Below are 20,309 nucleotides of genomic sequence, written 5' to 3' on the forward strand. Positions count from 1 at the left end.
TGAAAACAAACAATCCCTTTTAAAATAACATCAAAAAAATAAAATACTTAGGAATAAACCTCACCAAGGAGGTGAAAGACTTATATGTTAGAACTATAAAACATTAATAAAGGAAATTGAAGATGATTCAAAGAAATGAAAAGTTATCCCATGCTCCTGGATTGGAAAAATTAATATTTTTAAAATGGCAATACTACCCAAAGCAATCTACAGATTTAATGTGATCCCTATCAAATTACCCATGACATTTTTTAGAGAACTAGAACAAATAATACTAAAATTTATATGGAACCATAAAAGACCAAGAATTACCAAAGCAATCCTTAGGAAAATGAGCAAAGTAGGAAGCATAAACCTCCCAGACTTCAAGCAATACTACAAAGCTACAGTAACCAAAACAGGCTGGTGTTGGCACAAAAACAGACATATGGATCAATGTAACAGAATAGAGAGCCCAGAAATAAACTCTCACACTTATGGACAATTAGTCTTCAATAAATGAGGCAGAAATATACAATGGGGAAAAGACAATCTCTTCAGCAAGTGGTGCTGAGAAAGTTGGACAGCTGCATGTAAATCAATGAAGTTAGAACACACCCTCACACCATGAACAAAAATAAACTCAAAATGGCTTAAAGACTTAAATATAAGACGTGACACCATAAAACTCCTAGAAGAGAACATAGGCTAAGCATTCTCTGACATAAATTGTACAAATGTCAGTCTCCCAAAGCAATAGAAATAAAAGTAAAAATAAACAAATGGGAGGTAATCAAACTTATAAGCTTTTACACAGCAAAGGAAACTGTAAACAAAACGAAAATATTTGCAAATGATGCGACCAACATGGGCTTAATTGCCAAAATATACAAACACTTCATACAACTCAATAACAAGAACAACAAAAAAAACCCAAGTGAAAAATGAGCAGAAGAGCCAAATAGACATTTCTCCAAAGAAGACATACAGATGGCCAATAGACACATGAAAAGATGCTCATCATCACTAAATATTGGAGAAATGCAAATCAAAACTACAGTGAGGTACCACCTCACATCAGTCAGAGTGGCTGTCATTAAAAAGTCTACAAATAATAAATGTAGGAGAAGGTGTGGAGAAAATGAAACCCTCTTACACTGTTGGTAGGAATGTAAATTGATGCAGCCATTATGGAAAACAGTATGGAGGTTCTTCAAAAAACTATAAATAGTGTTGCCATTTGATCCAGCAGTCCCACTCCTGGGCATATACCTAAACAAAACTATAATTCAAAAAGATACATGCACCCCTATGTTCATAGCAGCACTATTTACAATAGCCAAGACATGGACACAACCTACAGGTCCATTGACAGATGAATGGATAAAGAAGATGTGGTATATATATATAATGGAATATTACTCAGCCATAAATAAGAATGAAATAATGCCATTTGTAGCAACATGGATGGGCCTAGAGATTATCATACTAAGTGAAGTAAGTCAGAAAGAGAAAGACAAATACCACATATCACTTATATGTGGATTCTAAAGTATGACGCAATTGAACATATATACGAAATAGAAACAGACACACAGATATAGAGAACAGATTCATAGTTGCCAAGGGGGTGGGGATGTGGGGCAGGGAACGATTGGGAGTTTGGGGTTAGCAGATGCAAACTATTATATATAGGATGGATAAACAACAAGGTACTATGTTATAGCATAGGTGACTATATTCAATGTCCTGTGATAAACAATAGTGGAAAAGAATATGAAAAAGAATATATATATGTATACCCGAGTCACTTTGCTGTACAGCAGAAATTTACACATTGTAAATCAAATATACTTCATTTAAATTTAAGAAAGAAATAAAAATAAAAATTTAGATCACATTAGGATAGAAAACCCTTAGCTCCCAATTTGCAATGCAGACCCCCATCATCTGACAAACCTATATTTGATGTCATTAACATTAACATAACATAGAATATATTAATTACCATTTTAACATTTTTTCCCAAATTTTCCAATAATGCTCTAGACTTATGTCCAAAAAATAAAGAGCAAAAAAGATTAAAGATTTGATTAAATATCTGGTAAAATATCTCAAAATATATCTAGGTAGCAATATTACTATTGGAGCAAATTCAGTATTTTATGTGACTGCTGAAGTCACGTACATATATAGATTTGTCATTCTCTACTGTGAATATTATAAATATGTTATTATAGACTTTGGATTAATCCAGAGACTTGAAAAGTGACAGAAGTTTCTCCAATAAATTTAGTCATAAAATAACTAAAACTTCACAACTGCCCACAATATACTGTTATAAAACTATGATCAGAATTTAGAAGATACTTCCTGTCTGGTTGAAATTGTTTGTAAAAAAGAGATTGCTGAAACCATAAATCTAAGCACTTATTCTGAAACTTGCATAGATTGTGCATTTAAAAATTACAGATTGGAGGTTTTAAGATCCTATGCAGTTTTAAAGCATAAAATCATTTGAAAGTGTGATATGAAGCAATATAATATCAGGACATCTTTTTCTGGGAACAGAAGAATTTAATATTTTGATGATATTTCCCAAATTTGTAGTTAAACTATATGTACTAAAAAAGTGATATATTTCTTCAACTGCAATAATGTTTATCACTTGAATTTTTTCTTTTTCCCTGATTTTTTTTTCAGGTCTATGTTATTGTCTTCATTTTTACATCCTCTAGTTTTTTTTTTGTTTGTTTTTCTTTTAATTTTTATTGGAGTATAGTTGCTTTTCAATGTTGTGTCAGTTTCTGCTGTACAGCAAAGTGAATCAGTTATACATGTACATACTTCCACTCTTTTTTAGATTTCCTACATCCTCTAGTTTTTTGGGTTTTTTTAAATTTTTATTTATTTATTTATTTATGGCTGTGTTGGATCTTCGTTTTCTGTGTGAGGGCTTTCTCTACTTGCAGCAAGCAGGGGACACTCTTCATCGTGGTGCATGGGCCTCTCACTCTCGCGGCCTCTCTTGCTGCAGAGCACAGGCTCCAGATGCGCATGCTCAGTAATTATGGCTCACAGGTCCAGCTGCTCCACAGCATGTGGGATCTTCCCAGACCAGGGCTCGAACCTGTGTCCCCTGCATTGGCAGGCAGATTCTCAACCACTGCGCCACCAGGGAAGCCCCATCTTCTAGTTTTAATGAGAATAGAATAATGAAATTTTGATTTTAATAAGAATCACTTTTTCTTTATTTTACAGAAATGATTTAACTATTAAATTAATTGTAAAATATATGTCATATCTGGATAATATTTACTATGGCAAAAATGGTCCAGTAAAGGGTTTAACTGAAACAAGTTGTTTGATTTGTAATAATAGGCATTTAATGCTGACAGAAAAAAGTACATCAACCTAATATTTGCTGTTCAGCAATTTTATAAAGAGGTTAACCTAATATGAACATAGAAAACGTGTTGAAGAAATTAAACAACAAAAAGAATATACAGGCATCACAGTAAGGGCCCTCCTATTGAAAATGTGACTAGTCTAAATTCAACGTTGTACATATGGAAAACATACAGCAATTTCAATATAACTTTGAAAGCAAAATACACAAAAAGTAACAAAAATTTTAACATCTAATCATTTGAATGGAACAGAACTGTCTCTTTTTGCCTATTACCCTTGAGAATTTTTTCTTCATTATATAACATTGTAACCTGGTCATATTGAATAGCAATGGGAAATTTTAGAAATGCAAGCTGAAATGAATAATTTGGACTACTAGAAAGCTTAAAAGAAGAATTGGACTATACATATTTTGTCATATGGTTCCTGATCATTTCCAAATAAGTCCCCACACTTTGTTAAATACTCAGAAGGAGAAATAAAACATATATATTTAGTACATTTTATCAAATTACAAATGATGTCATTTGATAGCAATAATTTTACAATAAGTGTTAGGTAATTATCTTTAGCCTAAAACCATCTGAAATCATTATTATGCATAAATATCAATTTTTATACCTTAATTTCTTAAATAAAATAATTTGGGGATAGATTTTGTTTTTCTGTATAAAAGAAGAAGAAAGAAAAAAATAAGCAGATGGACATTACTTTGTATTGCATTCGAAGTAAAAGAATACTGGGGAATGGCAAAGACACAGTCTAAAATAGAACTCAGTTGAGATCTGATGTCCATTTTGGGGAAGGTGAAGGCAAATAAGGATGATTTAGAGAAAGAGCAGCTGGAAAAAGGAGAAAGGAATAAAATAAAAGATATGTTTTCAAGCAATTTATCACTTTGAGCAAGTGGAACATAATTCTACTGGAGTATGTTGGAAGAAGTTAGTTGTAGAATCTACACATAAGAGCTTTGCTTTCTGAACAATTAATCAGGTAAGACATATGTATAACAACTTTTGCCAGTCATTGGTTGAAGACGACTTCAAGGGGTTCTTAATTCCCTGGTAATTCTGGCCAGCCAGGCATGCAGTTGAGTGGACTCCATCAACAAAACTGAATGTTGATATATGGAATTTGACCAAATAAGTATGAAATAGTAAAGACCAATGGAATAAGGATAGACCAGCAACAGCATCTACTACAGTGATATAAAAATCCAGAAATATAAAAAAATTTAAAAAAGGAAAAGGACTATATATGCTATTCTAGAAAATCTAAAGACTAGTACTATCTTTTAATTTTATTAGCTGAATATTTCACCCTCCCCTTGAACAAGACAGGATGAATCATTATAGAATACCACTGTATTCAAATGCAACACCTTTTAGTGGATTTATGTAGTAGGTTATTTCTATTAATGAACATATTTTATTTCCAAAAATAAAATATACATGGAACAACTTACCTACCTTTTAATTTAAGATTATGAAAACTAACATGCGTAATTCTCAACTAATTGGAAGGTGTCTCTGCTAGATATAAATTATTGAGCCAACACACACAATACATAAACACAGAATTTGTGGAAACTTGCAATAAAACACTTTTGCTGTGAAGTTATTTTAATAGAAAAAAAATGGCAGGGTGAGAACACTTATGTGCTAGATGTTGAGAAAATGTTAAAACAAAAAATTTTTATAGCCACAAAAATCAAACAGACTTTTCTAAAAATTAAGATAAAGTTTTGAAGTTTTCATTGAAGAAGAGAGAATCAGTTGTATTTATCAGGAGAACTGAAGCTGTGTTTTATTTTATTTTATTAATTTATTTTTTAAACATTTTTATTGGAGTATAATTGCTTTACAATGGTGTTTTACTTTCTGCTGTATAACAAAGTGAATCAGCTATACATATACATACATCCCCATATCTCCTCCCTCTTGCATCTCCCTCCCACCCTCCCTATCCCACCCCTCTACGTAGACACAAAACACCGAGCTGATCTCCCTGTGCTATGCGGCTGCTTCCAACTAGCTATCTATTTTACATTTGGTAGTGTATATATGTCCATGCCACTCTCTCACTTCGTCCCAGCTTACCCTTCCCCCTCCCTGTGTCCTCAAGCCCATTCTCTAATTCCGGTCCTGCTCCTAGGTTCTTCATAACCATTTTTTTTTTAGATTCCATATATATGTGTTAGCATACAGTATTTGTTTTTCTCTTTCTGACTAACTTCACTCTGTATGACAGACTCTAGGTCCATCTTCTTTATCTACTCAACTGTTGATGGAAACTTAGGTTGCTTCCATGTCCTGGCTCTTGTAAATAGAGCTGCAAAGAGCACTGTGGTACATGACTGTTTTTGAATTATGGTTTTCTCAAGGTATATGCCCAGTAGTGGGATTGCTGGGTCATATGGTGTTCTATTTTTAGTTTTTTAAGGAACCTCCATACTTTTCTCCATAGTGGCTGTATCAAATTACATTCCCGCCTACAGTGCAAGAGGGTTCCCTTTTCTCCACACCCTCTGCAGCATTTATTGTTTGTAGATTTTTTGATGATAGCCATTCTGACCATTGTGAGGTGATACCTCATTGTAGTTTTGACTTGCATTTCTCTAATAATTAGTGATGTTGAGCATCTTTTCATGTGTCTCTTGGCCATCTGTATATCTCTTTGGAGAAATGTCTATTTATGTCTTCAGCCCATTTTTTTTCTTTTTTTAACATCTTTATTGGTGTATAGTTGCTTTACAATGTTGTGTTTCTTTTTCAAATTACTTTGTCTATTCGGGGTCTTTTATGGTTCCACACAAATTGTGAAATTTTTTGTTTTAGTTCTGTGAAAAAATGCCATTGGTAGTTTGATAGTGATTGCATTGAATTTGTAGATTGTGAGGCTGTATTTTAGTAACTCATCTTAATGTATATGATCACATAGGCTTTTACAAAGTGAATGCTGAAGAAAATACAGTGTTCTCAGTAATAATTTTATTTGAAGTATTGAAGTTGGGTGTATAAGCTCATTTATCATACGAACTTTTGATAAAAATTCAGGGCATAATTAAATTGCAACTGTGAACAGACTAATGGGTAAGGGAATAAAGACTGTGCTGAAGTATCTATGGGAATTTATCCATTTATGCCTCTATGCCATACATATATATGGCATAAATGGATAAATATCATAAATAAATATACAGCAACATAAAAGCAATTTCTTCCTTTTCTTCCTTTCTGGTTTACTAATAATGATCCAGTTGAAATCTCATATGTTATGATATTCTAACTAATTGTTTGCATTATTGTTTACATTTCTCAACCTGAAACTGTCTACTACAGCCAAATGATTTTTCATAATTTGGGAAACTCTTATGCTCTTTCACACATTAAAGTCTTCACACTTACTTTCTTTCTGTCTTGGAAAACAACTTTACTCTCTTCTACCCACAACATCAGGTCTCTGCTTCAATTCATTTTTATCTTCTAATAAAATCAATTCCCTTTTAATTAATACTGTTTGAAATGATTATTTAATTACATATAATTATTTGACTAATGATATTTACTATTGTTAAACTCTAAGCTCCAAGGTTGAGGAGCTGTTTGTTTTTTTGTTTTTTGTTTTTTTTTTTTAATTTTGATTCTCTAGCTACCTCAATAATCTAGCACACAATAGGGATTCACTTATTATGTAGCAGTTGATTAACTAACTAAATTTTTATATTGATGTTTGTAATTACAGCCATTTGTTTATAGTTCTTCAATGGATGAATGAATAAAATTTTATGTATATAATGGAATATCAGCCATGAGAAAGAAGGAAATCCTGTCATTTGCAGCATCATGGATGAAGCTTGAGGGCATTATGCTAAGTGAAATAAGTCAGACAGAAAAAGACAAATATATTGCTTATATGTGTAATCTAAAAAAGCCAAACTCAGAAACAGAGTAGAATGGTGGTTGCCAGGGATTAGGGAGTAGAGTAGAGGCAATGGCGAGATGTTGGTCAAAGGGTACAAACATCCAGTTAAAAGAGTAATAAGTTCTGGGGATCTAATTACAGCATGGTGATCATTGCTAATACTATATTATATACTTGAATGTTGCTAAGAGTGTAGATCTTAAGTGTTCTCAGCACAAAAAGAAATGACAATTATGTGATGAGATGGGAGCATTAATGATAAATATTTTGCATATATAAATGCATCAGATCAACACATTGTATGCCCACCTTAAACTCAAACAATGTAGTACATCAATTGTGTCTCAATAAAGCTGGGAAAATAAGAAATATTTAAAAATAAAAAGAACAAAATAAATATTTAGTCGAATTGGTACTTTAGTAAAAATAACATGAAGCCTAAGGAATATTTTTCTTGGATAGAAGGTGATTCCATCTATTTGTATAAGAAGGTAACCTTCATATAAAGTTAGGATTGTCTTCACAGAGGAGTTCAAATTCTCCTCCACCTTTTCACATCATAGACTGAGGAAATATAAATAGCATTTTTATTTAAAAATATTTTTCTCAGTAACAATTATGTCTATATGTCTGCTCTCAAGATTATTCTTCAGAGTGATTTTAATAGAATAAAATCCTTACAATATGACAGAGTACAATGAGAAGAAATGCTACATAACTAACAAATGAAGGAGACTTAAAACAAAAGTTACTTCCTTTTCTTCAGTAACAAATTCAAAGAAATATAAGAAAAATTATTTCCCCTTGTTATCAAAAATAGACAATTTTTGTTTGGAAGAGTGAAAAAGCAAGAAATGTGTATTGCTTTTGTATACGGAAGAATGATGTTAACAATCATGGAAATCAGGTAAGCCTTGCATCAAATTAAAATGTGAAATAACATGACATTTTTCTATCCCTGGTACTAAAATATAAATTGTTTTACTTATAGCTTTAAGCTGTCTTAATTGTCATTTTTAATACTTGTTCATGTTAATAGTATCCCAGAGAATGAATGCTACCAAACTTAGATATGAGGGTTTTACCTGAGTTTGAATTTCATTATTGTTACAAACTTATATGTTATAAAATAAGGTATCAATGCTGAATATGATATTTTTATATTTTTTATTTGAAGACGATCAAAAACTTTGATTAGCTTGATGAAGTTCTGGAGCAATATGTTCTTTGAACACACTATGAACAATGATAAGCATGATTGATACTATTTTAATCTCAATAATTATTAATTAATTCTTAGTGTCTAGGCTTATATTATTAAAAATCAGTTGGAAGTAAGCATATCATGAATCCTCTTTTAAGGAATATTCATAAAAATGAGCACTAGAATTCTTTTTTTTTTTTTAAACTTTGTGCTTTATTTATTTATTTATTTATTTATGGCTGTGTTGGGTCTTCGTTTCTGTGCGAGGGCCTTCTCCAGTTGCGGCAAGTGGGGGCCACTCTTCATCGCGGTGCGTGGGCCTCTCATTATCGCAGCCTCTCTTGTTGCAGAGCACAGGCTCCAGACGCGCAGGCTCAGTAATTGTGGCTCATGGGCCTAGTTGCTCTGCAGCATGTGAGATCTTCCCAGACCAGAGCTCGAACCCGTGTCCCCCACATTGGCAGGCAAATTCTCAACCACTGCACCACCAGGGAAGCCAGCACTAGAATTCTTAAAGGTAAAAGTGAAAAAGTTAAAGTGGGCTCATTTTCTAATTTTATCGACATTAATTATTTTCCTTCAGTCACTCTGGATCTTTCTTGTCATGTCTTCATAGTATAGAAATATCATCCAATTCAATAATTGCAGAGACTCTTTCATCTTTATCTTTTGCTTCAAAACTGCTTCCTATCTTCTATATTACTATTAATTTCTTTTAGATTGAAGACTTCTTTCACCATTGGTTCATTTCTATTATTTCTATTTTATTCATTTAGTTTGACTGTCAACAGAGGAAAAAGTAATTAAATTAGTTTTGATGATTCACAATTATGTCAGTATGCACATGGCTCATTAAAATTCATATGTATTAAACAGTAATTTAGATAGATAATATGCAATTACCCTGCAAAAAGTTTGTACAAATCCATCATCAGCCACTTCCTATTTTTTTCTAGTAATGAGAAGTAATAAATTTATCATATCCTCTAGAAGTAGGCATAAATAAAAAGTGTTTTGAGGGAAGAAAGTTAGAATTCACTTAAGGGCCAAATAACCTTTATATTTCCTAAGGCTTAGATCCTGCAATTCTTTGTCCCTATTGTTAAACAACCAAAAAAAAATAGATATTCCATTGACACAATTTGACCATGTTTGGAAATTCCACATGCAACAATTTCATAGTGCTGCCCTATACCAAAACAGTTTTTAAATAACACCTGTAGAATTCTCTTAAATTCCAATTATAAATGAATTTGTTGCATCATCTCTTGCAATAATGTAGCAAAAAAAAAAGACCCTGAGCACTATATTTTTTATCATAGTAAGAACATTTAACATGGGATTTATCCCCTTAAAAAAATTTAAATCTACAGTACAATATTGTTAATTATAGGCACAGTGTTCCACAGCAGATCTCTTGAATTTATTCATCTAACATATATATTTCATACTTGTTAAGCAACAGCTTCCCATTTCCCCAAGCCCTCAGCCCCTGGCAATCATCATTCTACTCCCTGCTCCTGTAAGATTGCCTATTTAGATACATCACATAAGTGAAATCATACAGTATTTGTCCTGGGTCTGGCTTATTTCACTTAACATAATGTCCTCGAGGCTCATACATGTTGTCACGTATGGCAGGATTTCTTTCCTTATTTAGGTTGAATAATATTCTATTATATTTATATACCATATTTTTTTAATCTATTCATCCATCAATGGGTATTTAGTTTGTTTCCACATCTTGACAATTGTGAATAATGCAGCAGTGTACACGGTAGTGCAGATCCTGTGAGATCTTGATTTAAATTCTTTTGGACTAATACCCAGGAGTGGGACTGTTGGATCATAGGGTAACTCTATTTTTAATTTTTTGAGAAACCTCCATACCGTTTTCCATAGCTGCTGCAACATTTTACATTCTTTCCAACATATGCATACGAGTTTCAGTCTCCACATTCTTGCCAACATTTGTAAGTGTGAGGTAATATCTCATTGTGGTTTTAATTGGCCTATCCCTGATAATAATGATGTTGAGTATGTTTTCAATACCTTTTGTTTATTTGTATGTCTTCTTTAAACGAATGACTATTTCAGTCCTTTGTTCATTTTTATTAGGTTATTATATTTTTTATTATTGTGTTTATGAGTTCTTTATATTTTTTGGATATTAATTCTTTATCAGATATATAGTTTGCAATATTTTCTCCTATTCTATATGTTGTCTTTTTATTCAGTTAATTCTTTCCTTGCTGAGCAGAAACTTTTTAAATTGATAAAGTACATATTGTCTGTTTTTAATTTTCTTACTTGTGTTTTTGGTGTCATATACAATAAATCATTGCCAAGACCAATGTAATAAAGTTTTTCCACAGTTTTCTTCTAAGAGTTTACGACTTCAGGCCTTATGTTTACATCTTTAATTCACTTTGATTTGACTTTTGTGTTTGGTGTCAGAAAAGGATGCAGTTTCATTCTTTACATGTGCATATCCAGTTTTCACAGCACCATTTGTTGAAGAGACTATCCTTTCCTAACTGTATTTTTAGCACCCTTTTCAAAGATCAGATGACTGTATATGTGTGAGTTTACTTCTGGGCTCTCTATTCTATTCCATTGATCTAAATGACTGTCTTTATTCTAGTACCATGCTGTCTTAATTACTGTAGCTTTGTGATATATTTTGAAATTAGGAGGTGTGATGCTACCAGATTTATTTTTCTTTCTCCAGATCTTTTTGGCTGTTGAGGTCATTAGTGTTTCCATATGAATTTTAGAATTGTTTTTCTATTTCTGTAAAAAACGCCATGAAATTTTTCAAAGGTATTGCATGAATGTGTAGATGACTTTGAATAGTATGAACACTTTAACAGTATTGTCTTCCAACCTATGAACATGAGCTATCATTCCATTTATTTGTGTCTTATTTGATTATATTTTTATAACTTTCAGTGTCCAACCTTTCTTCCTTTGTTAAGTTTATTCTTAAGTATTATATTATTTTTCATGCTTTTGTAAATAGGATTATTATTTTCCTTTCTGAATAATTCTTTGTTCATGTATAGAAACATAACTGAATTTTGTATATTGATTTTGTATCCTGCAAGTTTGCTGAATTTATAGTTCTAACTATTTTTTGATGAATTCTTTAGGGTTACTTATTTATAAGATTGTGTCATCTTGCAAAGAGAAATAATTTTACATCATTCTTTCCTATTTAGATTCCTGATAAATCTTTTTCTCGCTTAATTGCTCTGGCTAGGACTTACAGTGTTTTGTTGAATAGAGTGGCAAGAGAGGGCATCATTGTCTTTTTCCTAACCTTAGAAGAAAATTGTTCAGTTTTCCAATCTTGAGAATGATGTTTGCTGTAAGCTTTTAATATCTGGCCTTTATTATGCTGCTGTAATTTTTTCTGCTCCTAGTTTATTGAGTGCTTTATCCAGAAAGGACATTGAATTTTCATAAATGCTTTTTCTGCATCTATTGAGATAATTATATGAATTTTAATCCTTTATTCTGTTAATGTGATGGGTCACATTAATTGATTTGTGTGTATTGAACCATCCTTGCATCTCAAGCTTAAATCCTTCTTGGTCATGATTTAAGATTCTTTTAATATGCTGTTGAATTTGATTTGCTAGTGTTTTGTTGAAAGATTTTATGTCTGTTCTCCAGGGATAAAGGCCAGTAATTTTCTTGTGGTATGCTTGTCTGGCTTTGATATCACAGTAATGCTGGCCTCATAATGTATGTTTGGAAGTGTTCTCTTCAATTTTTTGGAAGAGTTTGAGAAGGATTGGCATTAATTCTTCTTTAAATGTTTGGTAGAATTCACATATAAAGCCGTTAGTCCAAGGCTTTCCTTTGTTGGGAAGTTTCTGATTATTGATTTTATCTCCTACTAGATACAGTTGTGTTCAGATATTCAATTCTTTAATTTTATTTATTTATTTTATTTTTGGCTGTGTTGGGTCTTCGTTTCTGTGTGAGGGCTTTCTCTAGTTGCGGCAAATGGGGGCCACTCTTCATCGCGGTGCGGGAGCCACTCTTCATCACAGTGCATGGGCCTTTCACTATCGCGGCCTCTCTTGTTGCGGAGCACAGGCTCCAGACGCGCAGGCTTAGTAATTGTGGCTCATGGGCCCAGTTGCTCCGTGGCATGTGGGATCTTCCCAGACCAGGGCTCGAACCTGTGTCCCCTGCATTGGCAGGCAGATTCTCAACCACTGCGCCACCAGGGAAGCCCCAGATATTCAATTCTTAATGATTCATTCTTGGAGTGAAGTTTAGATACTTGTAAACTGTGTTTATCTTTTCAAAAATATAATAACTCCTAGTTTTATTAATTTTTTCAATTGTATTTTTATTCTCTATTTCATCTATTTATGCTTAAGTTTTATTATTATCATTCTCCTGCTGATTTTTGGCTTAGATTGTTCCTTTTCTAGTTCCTAGAGTTTTGAATTTAGGTTGCTAATTGGAGATTCTTTTTTAATGTAAGTGGTTATTGCTATAACTTTCTCTCTTATTACTACTTTTGCTGCATCCCATAGATTTTGATATGTTGTGCTTCTGTTTTCATTTGTCTCAAATTATTTTGTCATTTCCCATTTGAATTCTTCTTTGAGACATTGGTTGTTCAGAACCGTGATGTTTAATTTCCATACATATGTGAAATTTCCAGTTTTCCTTCTGCTATTTATTTCTAGTTTCATACTATTGTGGTTGAAAAAATGATACTTGATATGATTTCAATTTTCTAATAATTTTAAGACTATTTTTGTGACTTAACATGTAATGTATACTGGAAAATGTCCTGTAAGCAATTAAGAAATTATATTCTGTTTCTATGGAGTAGAATGTTCTATATAAGTCTGTTGTATCCTTTGATCTATGGTATTTTTCAAGTCCACTGTTTCCCTATTGACTTTTCTGTCTGGATATTCTATCCAATTTGAAATTGGATCATTAAAGTCTCCTACAACTATTGTATTGCTATTTCTCCCTTTATTTCTTTCATTGCTTGTTTTTTGTATTTGATTGTGCTGATGTTGAGTGCATAGGTACTTGTAACTGTTAAATCTTCCTGATCAGTTGACCCTTTTATAGTCATATTATGTCCATCTTTGTCTTTTATGATGTTTTTGTTTTACAGTCTATCTTATATAAGTATAGCAAACCCTGCTTTCTTCTGGTTAACATTTAAATAGAATATCTTTTCCATCCCTCCACTTTCAACCTGTATATGTCCTTAAATCTTGTTGACAGCATATAGCAGGTCTTTTTTATTGTTATTATTCATTCAGCCACTCTACATCTTTTGCTGGGGCAGTTTAACCACCATTTACATTTAAAGTAATTATGGATAGGGAAGGACTTAACTATTGCCATTTTGTTAATTATTTTCTGTCTCTCTTGTAGTTCTTTTGTCCCTCTTTTCCTCACTTGCTCTCTTCTATTGTGTTTCATAATTTTTTTTTGTATTGATATGTTTTCATGCTCTTTTTTCATTTTGTGTGTATCTTCTATAGGTGTTTTCTTTATGATTACCATGGGGCTTACATAGAACATCTTATAAGTGTAATAGTCTATTACACATTGATAACAACTTAAGTTCAATCACATACAAAAACAATATTCTTTACATACTGCCCCCCCACTTTATGTTGTTAATGGCACAATTTCTATGTTTTTATATCCATTAACCTATTTTTATATTAATAGTTATTTTTATATCTTTTAAATTTTATACTATAGTTAAAAGTGATTTACCCAACACTCTTACATTAATATACTATTTTGTATTTGTCTATATGTTTACCTTCAGCAGCAAGCTTTATACCATCATATACCTTTGTAAAATATTACTGTTTAACATCCACTTGCTTCAACTTGAAAATTCATTTTTGCTTTTCTTTTAAGTCAGGTCTAGTGGTGATAAACTCCCTCAGCTTCTGTTTGTCTCAGAAAGTATTTATTTCATCTTGATTTTTAAGGATAGTTTTGCCAGGTATAGTATTCATGGTTGGCTTTTTTATTTTTTTTAAGCATTTTGAATATATCCTCCCACTCCCTGTAGATTGCAAGGTTTTTACTGAGAAGCTTGCTGATAGCCTCATGGAGATTCTCTTGTACCTGTTTTTTTATTCTTCTTCTTAATTTCAAAATTCTCACCTTGTCTTTGACTTTTGAAAATCTGATTATCGTGTATCTTGGTGTGGATTTCTTTGAGTTCATTTTATGTGAGAAATATTGGACCTTCTACATCTGGAAGTCCATTTACTTCTCCATATTTGGGACGTTTTCAGCCATTATTTCTTTGAATATACTTTTTGCCCTTTCTTCTCTCTCTTCTCCTTCTGAAACTCTCATAATATATATTTGGTTAACTCTATGGTGTCACATAAATCTCTAAAGATTTCTTCACTCTTTTTTTTTTCCTTGTTGCTCCTCTGGTGAGATGATTTCCAATAAGCTGTCTTCAAGTTCACTGATTCTTTCTTCTGCTTGATTTATTCTGCTATTGTATCCCTCTAGTGATTTTTTCAGATCAATTACTATATTCTTCAGCTCCAAGGTTTCTGTTTGGTACTTTTTAATATTTTCTATATCTTTGTTGAAATTTTCACTTTGTTCATACATTGTCCCCCTGACATCATTAAGCATATTTATGACAGCTATTTTGAATTTTCTGTGAGGTAAAGCATATTTCAATATTGTTGGTTTCTGGAGATTTATTTCATTCATTTGTTTAAACTTAATTTCCTGTTTCTTCATTTTATTTGATCCTTTGTGTTGATATCTACATTGGGAACAACAGCAGCCTTTCCAGTCTTACCAGATTGGTCTTGCACAGAAGAAGACTCTGATCTTTCAACCTAGCCAAGGATCTGGGGCTTTTCAAAACTTTGTGCTAGTCCAATCAGCTTATTATTTTTGGCAACTTCCTGACATCTTGAGTATGCTAGGTCTCATCTGTACTCCCAGATGACCAAGACTCACCACAGCCATGGGACACCTCAGAAATGTTAAATTATTCAACACTCTATCAAAATCTTTCCCTCCTCAGGGAAAAGCTAGGATCTGAGGATTTTTTCCATCCACTCTATGCTGAGCCAGGGGGAGAGGCTGTGGAAACCAATTGCATGCTAGATCAAACCACTATCTGTTTTTCACTGGCCCTGGTATCTAGAGTATGTTGAGTCCTATAAGTTTTGAGGTAAGCAAGACAGAAGACATTATTTTGGGCATCTCACAGAAATGTTGGGGCATTGGAAATATGGTCTACCTCTTTTCCTTCCCAGGGAGAATTTGTAATATGGGACATTTCATCTGCTTGCTCTGTGCTAAGCCATGGACACAGGCTATGGTAATTGCTAGCTCAAAATGACATTTTTTGTCTCATTGACCCCCAGGAATCTAGAGTATACTAGATACCATTAGCACTCTGACACGGGTTAGACACAAACCTGTCCTCTGGGAAGTTTCCAGGAAAGTTGGACATACAGTCTACACTTTTCCCTCTCCAGGGAGAAGTTGGGAGCTGGAGTCTCATCAGCTTACTCTTTGATGAGCCTGTGTGAGGGACTATGGAAACTGGACCCAATTTGAAAACTTTGTTCACTCTGGCTTCCAGGTGGCTAGAGTATGCCAGATTCTGTCAGTGTTATAAAGCAGGCAAAACAGAAGCCAATCTGTTGTGCAGTCACCAGAAAAGGTGGGGCTTTGGATGCATGGTACAACTCTTTCTCTCTGCAAGAAGAAGTTGGAAGCTAGGGATTTCCTCCTGATTAAGTGGTGGTATGTTATTTTAAGGGGAAGTCCCAATTTTCCCTACTGGATTTGATGCAGCTGGTTTTATGCTTGACTGGGGTGAAGGAGCCCCTCAACTAGATTCTGAATTTCTCATAAAGGGAATTTGTCCATGTATCCTTGTTGAATCATTGTGTTCATGGTGGTAGGAGGGTCTAGGACTTCCTATGTTATTATCTTGCTGATGTCACTCCTTAAGCACCATAATTTAAAACCAACTGAAAACTCTAGTTCCTAGGTTATATTATATTTGGAAGGTTCTCAACATTTCTCTTCAACTTATTTTACATTTCTTTAAAATGTTAGTGTTTGAGACAAAAATAATAAGTACAATTTTTTCCCACTGCAGACCTCCTTCACAGATTAGAATATCAGTTAAAGTATTGAAGTAACTAACTACTTATCAAGTGATGAGAATGACATATTTATTAGACTACTTCATTAAACCTATTTCAATCAGATAAATCATAACCTAAAGTCAAAATTAATGTCATTTTCAAAATGTTACCCTTATTTCTCTCTTGTTGCCCCTTAAATAATATTTGATTCAGTATGTATTATTTGAAAAAAAATGTTTTTTAACACTTGAAGCAACAAATGAAATACCAACCTGGTTGGCAATTGAGAAATTTATCCAAAGGAAAATTATTTAACAGGAACCAAAACTGTAATCATAACTATGTGCTTGAGACATCCTTGGGTGTCTGATCAGGAAATGCAGCAGAGATGCTAAGTTAACATTTTCTCTGGGTTAATCAATCAATTAAATTATATGTCTAGTAACATTTACTATTGTTTGAATCATGAAACTTTATAGAAGACTGCTGTAGTGTTCATAAATAACTCTTGAAAAGCCTAAAACATTTTCCTCAAAATCTCTTATGAAGTATTTTTAGGCATTTATAAAAAATAAAATAGAATAGTTGCTGCTGCTGGTCTTCTGCTTCTCTCCTAGTGAGAGACATGAATGGCCAGGCCCAGCAACAGCCATAGCAGCAGCCACTGCAGTGGCAAAGAGCACCCAGACACAAAGAGAGGGTCTGATTTGGGGTGGGGTGGGGGATTGCTATATCAAATGATGATTCAAGAGAGTACCAGCTCCTCCTCATCTTCCAACCAGCAAACCGAGAAAGAAACAAACATCACAAGAAGAAGGAGAGTAAAGTCAGCATGAACAAAAACTCCAAAGTCTTCTCCACCAGCACCAAGAAGATTCAGAAGAAGCAGGCAGACATCACTTTAGACCCTCCACCCAACTGCAGAGCACCTGCTGAACATTAGCAGAAGACTTCAAACACCTAAAAAGACAAGAAAAATCCCCTCAGAGCCAGGTAGGGTGAAAGAAAGAAGAAAAAAGAAGAAAGGAATCAAAAAATGGGCCAGCAACCCTAGAGGAAATCTGAAGGTGAGGGGAGGTCCCTGCACTCAGAAAAACTCACTAATGGTGGGGAAATCAGCCAGGACAGAAAAAGAGGATCAAAAGGGGATCAAAAGAGAATGCATCAAATAGTCTGTGGAAGGCAGGACAAAGTAAGAACTATGCACATATTCTGCACTGCAGCTCTGTGCATCCCAGCCTGAGTCATGAGTCACCTGTTGCTGAGGGTGGCTGGGGGATGGAAAGTGGGGTTTGGAGTGCAGACCCAGGGTGGGGAGACAGCTGTTAGCTGTGAAAAGACAGCCTGAAGGGACAGGAGTAAGGAACTCCACAACTGGGGATGTTTGCAAAAAAGCCTAGGACACAATAGAAGCAAGGCATCATTGTTGAGTGGTGCGCAAGGGTTGGGGCAGCCATTACAACCCCTTTCCCCACCCACCAGCTTCTTTGGTCTCTGTGGGTACTGGGAAAGGCTCTCATCTGAGTAGGCTCACCCATCCCTCAAACCAAGACATCCTCCATCTGCATAGACTCTGGGGTCCAGTGTGCCACCCATCCCAAATCCTCCTGGGGAATAAGCTCTGGGTGCCCCTGCCTGAGATGGAATTCTGCCAATGCTGATGGGGCCTGAATGCTAAAGCATGGGGTTAAGAGAGCAGATTCAAGGAAAGAAACACTGTTGGCTGTGTGAATACAACAGAGGGAATGAGAGTGAGGGGCTCCACAGCAAGGAATGCCCCAAAATGAAGCATGGTCTGCCTTAGAAATGAGGTGACATTTTTGAGATGAGTGCAAGGGGCGGGGCCACCACAGCCTCCACACTCCTGCCCCTGCCTCTGTGGGAACTGGGAGGGACTCCCACTAGAGTGAGTGGGCCACAGTCTGTTGTAACAGCCTGCCAGTTCCCACCGCTGCAGGCAACTCGTGCACACCCCAATTGTGGCCATTGTATTTAAGAAAAATTTTTAAATTTTTTTAAAAAAATTTCTTTCTTTTAAATTTTTCCTCTTCTGTCTGCTCCTTTGCTTCTGTTAGTTTGGTTTTGTTGTTAACATTTGTCATGGATTTGGTGTGTCTGTTTGTTTTATTTCTAGTATTTTTTTTTCAGTGTGAGTGTTGTGTTGTTCTTGATACTGTGTTAGTTTTTGTCTTTGCTATTGGTCTTTGGTTTTGTTGGTCTGTTCATTTTCTTTCCTTTTCTTTTTTTTTTCTTTTTTCTTTCTTTTATTTATTATTTCTCAAGGCGTACAGCATGGCTTTCAGGCTCTTGGTTTCCAGCCAGAGATTGGACCTGGGCCTCTGGGGGTGGGAGTGCTAAGTCCAGGATGCTGGACCACCAGAGAATTCCTGGGCCCAGGGAATATTAATTGGCATGTGCTGTCCTAGAGGTATCCATTTCAACACCAAGACCCAGCTCTGCCCAACTGCTTGCAGAATCCAGTGCTGGACACTTCATGCCAAAAAACCAGCAAGACAGGAACAGACCCATCCATCAGCAGACAAGCTTCATAAAATCAAACTAAGCTCACAGACACCCCAAACCACACCATCTGATGCCATCCTGCCCATCAGAGGGAAAAGACTCAGTTCCACCCACCAGACTGCAGGCACCAGTCCCTCTGACCAGAGAGCCTACATAAGTCCCTGGACCAACCTCACTCACCAGGGGGCAGACAAGAGAAGCAAGAGGAACTAAGATGCTACAGTCAGAAGAAAGGAGACCATAAACACAGTAGGTTAGACAAAATGAGATGACTGAGTAATATGTTACAGACGAAGGAGAAAGGTAAAAAGATAAAGACCAACTAAATGAAATGGCGATAGGCAAACTACCAGAAAAAAAATTCAGAGTAATGATAGTAAAGATGATCCAAGATTTCAGAAATAGACTGGAGGCATGAATTGAGAAGATACAAGAAATGTTTAACAAGGACATAGAAGAACTAAAGTACAAACAATCAGTGATGAACAACTGAAATGAAAAATACACTAGAAAGAATCAATAACAGAATAACTGAGGCAGAAGAACGGATAAGTGAGCTGGAAGATAGAATGGTGGCAATACCTGCCATGGAGCAGAATAAAGAAAAAAAAAAAAAGGAAAGAAATGAGGACAGTTTCAGACACCTCTGGGATAACATTAAATGCACCAACATTCGAATTATAGGGCTCCCAGAAGAAGAAGAGAAAGGCAATGGGCCTGAGAAAATATACGGAGATTATAGTTGAAAAGTTCCCTGACATGGGAAAGAAAATAGTCATTCAAGTCCAGGAAGTACAGAGAGGCCCATACAGGATAAACCCAAGGAAAAACATGCTGAGACACAATAATCAAACTAACAAAAATAAAATACAAAGAAAAAATATTAAAAGCAAAAAGGAAAAAGTAACAAAAAAATACAAGGAATCCCCATAAGGTTATCAACTGATTTTTCAGAGAAACTCTGGAGGCCAGAAGGGAGTGGCAAGAAATATTTAAAGTGATGAAACGGAAAAATCTATAACGAAGATTAGTCTACCCAGCAAGGATCTCATTCAGATTTGTTGCAGAAATCAAAAGCATTACAGACCAGCAAATGCTAAGAGAATTCAGCACCA

General features: G+C 34.5%; 1 long non-coding RNA gene across 1 annotated transcript; it reads left to right on the forward strand.

Annotated features, from left to right (window-relative positions):
* Positions 1-904: 904 nt before the first annotated feature.
* Positions 905-19,651, forward strand: LOC118884451. The gene is made up of 3 exons (XR_005017291.1): positions 905-916; positions 16,013-16,016; positions 19,512-19,651. It is a non-coding gene; the product is annotated as an uncharacterized LOC118884451 (long non-coding RNA).
* The last annotated feature ends 658 nt before the right edge of the window (positions 19,652-20,309 follow it).

This window comes from Balaenoptera musculus, chromosome 18 (genome assembly GCF_009873245.2).
Source record: "Balaenoptera musculus isolate JJ_BM4_2016_0621 chromosome 18, mBalMus1.pri.v3, whole genome shotgun sequence".
NCBI classification, from domain to species: domain Eukaryota; kingdom Metazoa; phylum Chordata; class Mammalia; order Artiodactyla; family Balaenopteridae; genus Balaenoptera; species Balaenoptera musculus.